This window comes from Megachile rotundata, chromosome 5 (genome assembly GCF_050947335.1).
Source record: "Megachile rotundata isolate GNS110a chromosome 5, iyMegRotu1, whole genome shotgun sequence".
In the NCBI taxonomy this organism is placed as follows: Eukaryota; Metazoa; Arthropoda; class Insecta; order Hymenoptera; family Megachilidae; genus Megachile; species Megachile rotundata.
Window position 1 is genome coordinate 9271361 of NC_134987.1, and position 11047 is coordinate 9282407.

An 11047-nucleotide genomic window follows, 5' to 3' on the forward strand; every position below is an offset into this window, starting at 1 on the left:
AAGCGCGAGCAAATTCAATTTTGCATTAAAGTCTACGGGGATATGGTTTTTCGGTGATTATTCCTCCATGGCATGTGCGGGCGGCGCGCAGGAGGAATATACACGATAATGAGCATGCAAAATCGTTAATTACTCACTTTCTGAGCACAGTCTATGCACTTTTATTATAAGAGAATGTCCAGTGATCCCTCAGATACATTCTCGTATCATATTTGCTCAGATTTTTAATGAAATTAATTAGTTATTAACTAATAACCTAAGGCCAGCCACGGTGACAAGCGGTATACACGAGGTCATTTGAATTATTAATTACACGTTTTGTGGATATATTTTGTGCACGTTTATGATTGAAGAATGGTCAGCAATGCATTATTTACATGGTTCGATCATAAAAGTTCATAAATAATGTTCGGGTAATGAGTAATTAATTATCTTGTGTCAGCATTGCGATACGTACATGAGCCGCCAATGGCAATTCTACTGCGCATGCAAAGTGCAATATTTCGGCACTTTGACGACGTAGTATGGTTCCTGAGGGATTTAGAAACAAATTCCTATTAGGGTTTGATGCGTTTTGATGCCTAATAAAGCCAGAAAATCAATTTTTGTAGAATTCGGTCCAAAACGGTACAGGTGGCGCCATCTAGCGGTGAGCGGTGGAACTACGAAAAACTAAAATCTCGATTTTCTCGGAAACTAGGCACTTTTCGGAAATTCTGAGATATACAAATTGTTCCTTATCGCCTACGGAATCGAATGAGTACTTTCATAGCCTTCTAGGACCTTTATTAAAGAAATTAGAAAAATAGCCCATTTCATGGACCAAAAAATTGCCGTCCATCTAGCGGTGAAAGTTGGAACTACAAAAATAGAAAATCTCGATTTTCTCGAAAACTAGGGACTTTTTCGAAATTCTGAGATATACAAATTTTTCCTTGTCGCCTAAGGAATCGAACGAATATAATTATAGCCTGCTAGGGCCATTATTAAAGAAAATAGAAAAATAGCCCATTTCATGGACTAAAAAATTGGCGTCCATCTAGCGGTGAAAGTTGGAACTACAAAAATATAAAAATGCGATTTTCTCGAAAATTAGCGAACTTTGAGTACTTCTGAGGCGCAGAAAGTATTATGTGATCGCATTAGAAGCGAAATAATGCAATAAAAGCTTCCAAAAGGCTTTAATAAAACAAATTAAAAAAATGTCATTTTATGGGGAAACTTGTGGCGCCATCTAGCGGCGGGACTGCGAACTAAACTTAAAAATCGTATGTCCGTACACGCGTAAGGGCTCAATTAAAAATTGATTTTCTGGGCTTAATACGAAAAAAAATGAATAACTTATTCAACTAAAATTGCTTTAAAATGTCTAAAGAAGCATACTACGTCGTCAAAGTTACGACATATTACTTTTTATATTTTTCCTTAACGCGAGTTCGGACATACGATTTTCGAGTTTAGTTCGCAGTTCCGCCGCTAGATGGCGCCACAAATTTTCTCCATAAAATGCCATTTTCTTTATTTCCTTTATTAAGGTCTTTAGGAAGCTTTTATTGCATTACTTTGCTTCTAATGCGATCACATAATACTTTCTGCGCCTCAGAAGTACTCAAAGTTCGCTAATTTTCGAGAAAATCGCATTTTTATATTTTTGTAGTTCCATCTTTCACCGCTAGATGGACGCCAATTTTGTAGTCCATGAAATGGGCTATTTTTCTATTTTCTTTAATAATGGCGCTAGCAGGCTATAATTACATTCGTTCGATTCCTTAGGCGACAAGGAAAAATTTGTATATCTCAGAATTTCGAAAAAGTCCCTAGTTTTCGAGAAAATCGAGATTTTCTATTTTTGTAGTTCCAACTTTCACCGCTAGATGGACGGCAATTTTTTGGTCCATGAAATGGGCTATTTTTCTAATTTCTTTAATAAAGATCCTAGAGGGCTATGAAAGTACTCATTCGATTCCGTAGGCGATAAGGAACAATTTGTATATCTCAGAATTTCCGAAAAGTGCTTAGTTTTCGAGAAAATCGAGATTTTAGTTTTTCGTAGTTCCGCCGCTCACCGCTAGATGGCGCCACCTGTACCGTTTTGGACCGAATTCTACAAAAATTGATTTTCTGGCTTTATTAGGCATCAAAACGCATCAAACCCTAATAGAAATTTGTTTCTAAATGCCTCAGGAACCATACTACGTCGTCAAAGTGCCGAAATATACATTTTTTTATTTTCCTTATATGCGTGTTCGGACCCTCATTTTTTAGGTTTAGTTCACCCCGTTCGCCGTAAAGATGGCGCCACATGTTTAATTTAAAAAAAATGCAATAAAAATTAATTTTCTTGGCTTAATTAACGATAATATGTATTAAACGCGTATGAATTTAATGGGTGAATGCTTTAAGTTCATTATCCTAAATCGCAGATGGCATTATAATACTCTGTTCGTGTACGATCGGTATTTCAGTACATGGTAATTCTGCAACTCCTTTATGCTTGTCGGTATACTTCGTATGGGTTTCACCATTTACCATAAAGTGGCGCTAGCGATATTAATTTCTGTGTATGCATTAGAGCAAACAGTAAAAAGTATAAAAATTTGCATTCAATCAATTTATTCTTTTTCAATACAAATTGTGTAATATGATTGTGTAGAATGTATATCTTAAAAGATCGTGCGATAGAAAGGGATGTTAAGTTATATAAGAATCTTATAGATAAAAGTAAGGATCCATCTCCAGAAATATTAAACTCAATACAAATTATTAAACAGGAATTATTCCTTCCAATAAAATAGCACACACAATTATTCTTTACCCCTAAAAAAGTCAATGTATATTTTAATAACAAGACCTTAAAATGTTATATAATTTATAAGAAACCTGAAGTAAGTCAAAACCAATTTACCCCTCAAAAGTTCTAATATCATACATAATATATTATTCGTCTAAAACCTACGTATAAAACGAAGTCATGTTCGTTATATTTCAAGACAGTAAATCGTGCAGCGATTAAACGCGAACTATTTTTGCCCGCTACCCCAAACACTCCGCAAGATGGGACCGAAAATGACAAGGGTATATCTCATTTCCCTGATAAAAGTTAATTAAAATAGTTTGAAGAAATGAATAAACTCGCCCAGCAGCTAAAATACATAGCGGGAGAAAACGCAGTCGAGATGAAAAAGCTTCTGAAACGCGGATCGATGCTGCGCTTGGTGCGCCGTTCAGGGCGGGTTGCATACAAATAGGCGGCAACGAAATGCGTGAAATTCGAAGAAAATTTCGAAAATTACCACGCGATCCTTCGCATGACATATACGTTATTTTGTACCGTGCATATCGTTGTACAGGAATAGCCGAATCGCTCGAAAAGATTATTAATTAGTTAATCGAAGAACTTTAATAGTTGGCAGTTGCCGGGACGGGTAGAGGGAGATAGGTCGTACGTGCATTCACCCCCGTTACCGAGGGGCAAAGTCCCCGCTTCACCCCTGCCGTTATCCTTCGAGCAAAAGGTCACGTACCACCACCCTATCGATCGTTCACCTCGTCCTGGGAGTCGCTCCTGGTAGCCAGGTTAAAGTGGAAGGTGTGAAGGACCTCTTGCACTTCGGATATGAATGTGGAAAGTTCTTGAACGTGAAAAGGAAGGAACAACATTGTCCCGTCCAGGTTCCTTTATTAAATTCCATTATCAAATGCAAACTGTCGTCATTCGGACGCTAAAAATGGTGAGGTTTAAAGAGTAACTGCGGAAGCTCGCCATTTTTTTCCACGAATAAACTTCCGTTTCAAAGATTTAATTAACGTTCGTGCAATTCTATACTGTAATGAAATTTCTATATTGTAATGTTATTAATGAAATTGAGATTAATCGCTTCTTTAACTGAACATAAATTAAATTATGCTAATGTATGTAGCTACATGTAACTCAAGTGCTATGAATGTTTGTCAACAAGGATTGAATCTGTATTTAATCAGGGTTGAATAAATTATATTTGGATTAATGATGGATTATCAATATTAACAAATTGTATCTGAACGACAAAGAATAATTGAACGCATAACTGATTACACATTGTACGAAACGGAAATTTATCGCGTACGTCTCATATTTCACAGTAACGAGACAGACGTACCTAATATAAATTATTCATTTGATTTAAACGCGTTAGGTAGATCTTTACCTAGGGTCTCTACATCAACAATTACAATTCTGCATGTATAATTGACTCGGTAATCGGTCTCTGTTTTACATATCAGTGAAACAACGTATCTGGTTGAACTTCGAACGTCACCTTTGAAAAATTACTCTATCCAGAAGGAAGATCTGGGTAATTAGCCCATTTTTAATAATTTGACATAGAGGTGTTCTTTCGTAATTAATAATTTATGTCATAATCTTTTTTCTCAGCATGTAAATGCTAGCCTATTATCCCGCGGCCAACAAAGAGCAGTTCAATGGACCTCGATATCGTGTTTCGTACCTTACGAACGAACGATCGAGCACGAAGCTCTCGACATCGGACAAAGACAAGGAATAATACGACGTACCAAACAATGAACCCCGGTATTATGTTCTCCCTTCGATACGAAGTAGTATCCAGTGTAATTCAGTGGCCATTCGATGTTTCGTTGCTCGATGAACCTTCGCTCGTTCAACGTCTCGTTTAATTTTATGTGGCGAAGCTTTGATTATCAAAACACTGATTGAAGACAACTAGCAGATAATCAATTGAGGGGATATTTGATTATTCGAAATCAAATATCGAAATACGTGTTACCGATGTCAAAGGAAATTAAAGATTATTAAATCATTATTTATTTCGTCAAATCAGAGATCATTAAATGGTTCATGGACCAATTGATCACGAAATTGATCAAATATAAATGAATTGTTGACTTTACCAGCAGTTTGCATATATTTTTAAATAGTTGATCTTGAGAAAATAAGTACTTTGCTTGTAGATTACTTTTACATACACTTGTAAATTTTTATCTTTCTTTTAAATAATTCGTAACAAACATTTTCGTTCTGTTTATTTGCCTCCTGCGGATATATGTGTCTTTATTTTTTGCAAATGAAGAAGGCGTCTGGGAGAGTTTCTCCCAATATGTCTATCCTGTGGATATAGCGTTAAATGTGAGAAGTATGTTGATAAGATGTGATGAAATAAAAGTGTCCATATTTATAGCACATGAATGTAAGTTTAATAGCGTAACTAGGCCGCTTAAACGTAGCAGGGGACCGCAAACAGCATGAAAGATGAACGCAAGTCCACCGGGATCTGGTAATACCCGAGGAGGAGTAACTTAGTTTCCCAGTCGAGGCATCCTCGTAAAATCTCGAACGGATCTTAAGCGATCGACGGTTTGGCCCTGCAATCTCTGCGGCCACGCGATCGCTGTCGTCGGGACGCTTTTAATCGGCTGGAAAATCCTACGGGAGGACAGTCTGCGGTAAATTCGCGACACGAATCCCTTCCATGGCAACCCCCTAACCGGGCTGGAGCCGGATCAGGCCACGGAGGATCCCGTCGCTACGATTTCGGACAGAGGAGCGTACGTTGCACTCACCAGAAGGGAGTGTCCCGTACGACCCACCCCTACACCCACCACACCCCGCGTCAGTACCCCTACTGTGATACCCTAGCTACGACCCTGGGTTCCGTGTCTCCCGGGCTGCACCGGGGGGTGAACGCCCTCGCCTGACCCAGACTCAGAATCGATCTCCATTCGTTGCACTGTTGGCAATCCTCGCCCCCATCCCTCACCTCCTCTCGGTACCCACCACCCTGGGAGGCTCGTCACACTCGTGCATTTTCCCCGGAAGCAGCTCTGTAACCTTAGAAAAAAATAGCCTTGCTGGTCGTCACTGTCTTACAGATATTCCTAGTACAACCCTGTCTTCGCGCTTTTGCTTGCTCCTTTTTTCCTCGCGGTCTTTTGACCTTCCAACGCTGGTGGTTAACCTTTTAACTCTCACGCCTGCGACATTACCGCCTTAAATGCATGTGCATTATTTAACCCATGAACATTTAAACTGGAAACATTTTTTCTTTTGTCAAGTTTTTATCGATCTCATCAAGGTTTTAAGAATTCTTTTAGAAAGTTGGCGACACATGGACTTTTCATTTAAAATTTCCAATATTTTCTCTACTTTGCAGAAGTGTTCGAGACATTTTATTCTGTTGCTGTTGCTAGTGAAGGACCAAGTCCTCTCTCAAAATATAGGGGTGTATTCGAAAGCCTCGTAATTTCGAACCTTTCAAAATTTCATGATCAAATCTGCGTATTTAAATAAATACCTCTAATAATTCAAAAGTGACTATTGTAAAAGTGTTAAAAAATAAAATTGGATTTACAATGCAGTTAATATTTGATCATTCGATATCATTCTTGACCGTAATCCGATTGCGTTTTGTCTAATTCCATTGAGTACGTATACATGTTTAATAGAAATCGGATGAAATTTCGATAGTTAATTTTTATTTCGGCGACTAGCTACGGGTAAAAATTTATTGCAGCATGTTCGACGTTCGTTCACCCCTGTCGATATTCCGGTCCCAGCCAACCCGGGAATTCGAGTAAAATTACAACGAAAGGTAGGAATTGGTGGATGGTACTGATAGTAATGTTGAAATAGTAATGTTGAAATATTGAAAACGCGGTTACAGTCATCGATCGATCGCACAATGGAAAAGAGGGTTTTAACATCCTATTGCATACTATTTGTGCTCATCGCTGCTCGTGAATTGTTGATAAGGTGTTATTTCAGTGAGCAGTATTTCTTATGCGTCGCGACACGACTTTGAAAATCCTGATGGGATCTATAAGACACGATTTCATAGGATAATAGTGGATCTAGTATTTCACATATTTATACGTGTACTTACAACGGTTGCGTGCAAGTTCTGTGATCGACAAAATACTGAAAAGACGCAGTGATGGAAAGACGAAATATGCAATCATGGTGCTCATGGAATTTTATATTATCGCACAACTTTGCGACATCGAATTTCTGACAATTAGAGGGTTCCACGAAATAATCGAGACGTTATAGGAAAACCGTGATCGAAGATAGCCCGAAATTAAAGGGGGTGTACAGCGTTCAGGGATGGTAAATAATAAAAGAGAGTAGCATCTTTTACGAGCGGGTGTTTATCGAAGTAATTTTACGTGATCGTCGCTGGTACATTATCCGTAATACACCCATCAGCTATTTTACTCGATGCACCATAACTCCGTATGAAATTGCTAGCATCTTCATATAACAGACGCTTAATGAAAATAAATCAAAGATAATGACAGGCTCCGCGAAGTGTCCTTAAAGCGTAAAACGGCGGGGGCTTTCAGAGAGTAATGTATGGCGGTAAATTAAAAACATGTTTCGAAAATTAAAATCAACGTGCCGTTCATCATCCGTATTCTAATTAGAACTCGACGTTCAAGCTTTTATCAAAGTAGTCACTTTTTATCGTATTAACATTGCAGTTCATTTTCAGTAGAGTTCACACTGTTGTTTATTTCTGACGTTCTATATTTTTGACATTGTATATAAATTGACACTGTGCATAAAATCGGTGGTAATTTAGTAATGACAGATAATTGTTTCAAGTATAAATTTCAATTTAGTACCTCAATAATTCGATTACTTAACTTTTGGACGGTAGCCATCGTGGCTAACATGGCGGTCAACATAACCTCAACATATTTCACATAGGTAGTAATTGTTAAAAATAAATTGTTAGAGTTTTGAGCTCTTACGGACTCTAATTACTTATGATCATAAGTGTTTTCAAATTTTAACCTTTCAATAAAATTTGTAAATTCGAAAATTATGAAACGATCAGCAAATGTGCCATTGCTTCATACGCGCTGAAATGTTCATGAAACGTTCGTGAACATCACGACTCTTGTGACGACATAATTACAGGAGCGACTCGATTGAAAGCGACGCGACGCATCGAGACGTCCTCGGTTGAACCTTCTTGGTTCGCTAACAATTTCAACCCTTTGCGCGGGAAAGTCATCGGAGGGAGGGAAAGGGTTGCAAAGCCGTGTAAGTAAGTGCGACTCGGCTCGACGCATTCTTCGAGTCGAGTTTTCTCACTCGCTGCGGTCGTTACGACTGGTCCAACGGACTTTTTAACGACCTGCTGTACCTATGGCAGTGGCGTTCACCAGCTCGAAGGGTGGCACTGCTATCGTGGCCGGGGAACATTGTGCCTGCGCCGTCTGCGAGACATTGCCGCGCACCAGCTTCCACTAGGAATATTACAAGCACGGAAAGAAAGATATGCAGGGGGATGAAGACGGGGTTGGGCTTTCGATGGGTTCCCCTTTTTTCTCGGCTTGACACCGCGTCTCGATATTCTCGTTCGTCTTTGAGATCACCCCTTCGGAATGGATGAAAACACTACGATATTTATTTATGCAGGCTGTCATCGATGATGCAAAGTTGAGAATGCACGATGAACATATAACATAATTTAGGCTCGTGTGTGACTATTTTTGTAATATTGGAAAAATTTATATAAGATAAATTTATACAGAACATTTTTTAATAAATTGACTTTGGATATTTGAATCTTGTAATTTATTCATTCTCACGTGCTTGAAAATTTGTTATTTATTTTGGACTTAAATTATAATTTAATAACGCGTAATATTCTTTATGGTTCAATAAAAGTACTTTTAAAAAATAAATAAGATCCTCTTATAATTAATATCTATAAATGTTACGACCATGTATTGCCATAATTATCGCAATATTTTCTTTCACAGTAAAATAGAGGATCATCGTACTTCAACCGTGAAGTAGTTATTCGATAGAAAGATATTAGCATTGAATATGTTATAAAGAAGCTTGTTTAAAAAATGTTTATTTGTAAAAAGTTTATGTAGGTAATTAAGCACGATCTCCAGTGGACGGTAAAATGGGAGGTAATTTTTGATAAGGAAGAAACTTGATGAGAAATTGTGAAGCATAAATCTGTAGCTAACGTTGAATAAACATAGTCTATAAATATTCATGCAACACGGTGAAACGTGTTCATGACAATTTATGTAATTAACGAGCTTTCATAAACATTGTTTATTACGGCATTCTCGATCCTAATTTTTCAATGGAACGAGTACATTATAATATAACGTATTTATATCTTACCAATCAATTGAAGTATAAATAAACGCGTACAAGTTCCGAAAACTGTGCCATTATGTGAGAATTTCCGGTATCGATAAAATTCTGAATGAATTGTTACCATAAATTTTGGTCAACGCGTTAAAAAATGTTAGTACCTCGGGTAATTTGTGTTAAAACGCGTCGTGACCGAAATAATGTTTGCTTTCAAACAGGCACGCGTTACTTGTGCCCATGGCATTTTCAAATCGAAAACTTTGTCGATGCTTCAAAGAATTGTTTTATTTTGCGTTCATCGATGCGAAACAGAGAAGTTTAACGCGTTTGCAGCGCAATAACGTCGAGTGCATCGATTCAATTGAATTAATTACACTGGAACGTACGGTTTAAAAATAACGAGCAACCCGGTGCAAACGAAAATCAATACATGCTAATGGTGCGTCGGAGACGAGAAGAGTATTAATAATTTAGGTATAAATAACACCTAATCGTAAATAGTAATCTTGTGAACAATGCAGTGCGCAAGCATAGTATCTATGAACATGTGCAATGTAATACTGCAAATGTTAATTCACAATTGCGAGCAGTATTGAACTTCGAATTGCATAGGTTGTTCCAATATATTGCAGGTAATTAAGTGTGTTTTAATACTTCAAATATTTTTACGTGCTTAAATTCTCAAATCTTTAGATTCAACAATTTTCAAATTTTCAACTTATTAAATTCCTAAATTCTTAAATTATTTAATTTTCAAACTTAAATTTCCAAATTCGTGTATTTCTAGATTCCTATATTCCCAAGGCCTAAATTTCCAAATTCCCAAATTCCCAAAGTCACAAATTACCTAGTTCCCAAGTCTCCTAGTTCCCAAATTCCCTAGGCCTCAAATTCTCTAGTTCCTAAATTCCTTAGTTCCAAAATTTCCTAGACCTCAAATTCCCTAGACCCCAAATTTTCTAGTTCCCAAATTCCCTCGTCCCCAAATTTCCTAGTTCCAAAATTCCCTACTCCCCAAATTTCCTAGTCTCAAAATTCCCTAGACCCACAATTTTCTACTTCCTAAATTCCCTAGTTCCAAAATTTCCTAGACCACAAATTCTCTAGTTCCCAAATTCTCTAGGTCCCAAATGTCCGAGTTCCAAAATTTTCTAGACCCCAAATTTCCTGGTTCCAAAATTCCCTCGTCTCCAAATTTCCTAGTTCCAAAATTCCTTACTCCCCAAATTTCCTAGTCTCAAAATTCCCTAGACCCACAATTTTCTACTTCCTAAATTCCCTAGTTCCAAAATTTCCTAGACCACAAATTCTCTATTTCCCAAATTCCCTAGATCCCACATTTCCTAGTTCCAAAATTTCCTAGTTCCCAAATTTTCTAGCCTCAAAATTCCCTAGACGCCCAATTCTCTAGTTCCTAAATTCCCTAGTTCCAAAATTTCCTTGTCCTAAAATTACCTAGTCCGCAAGTTCCCAAATTTCCAAGTTTCTAAAATTTCCAAGCGTTCAAATATCCAAATCCAATTTTCCAATTTCCTGAACTTCCAACTCCCAAACCCCAAATTCCAAAATGTAAAAGTTCGAAAGTACCTAAATTTAATACTTGCAAGTTAACACATAACGTGGCCAGTGTACAAAACTGTCAACAATAACTAGATTGAATTTCTCCTGTAACAGGCAGAGAGTTGGCGCGTAAACCGTCGTAGGAAACTTATCAGCTCGTTCGAACGGATTTTCCCGCTCGAGGGTTGCGGGAAGTTGAAAACAGTGTTGAACGATGTCCGCAGCATTGTCGGGGCTGCATCCTGACATGCGGCGGGCATATCTATCGGGGCAAGCGTTGCGCGGTGGCAGTGCGCGGATCAAAGTTCCGCGAGCAAGGAACGACGCACGTCGTTCTAGCTGCGA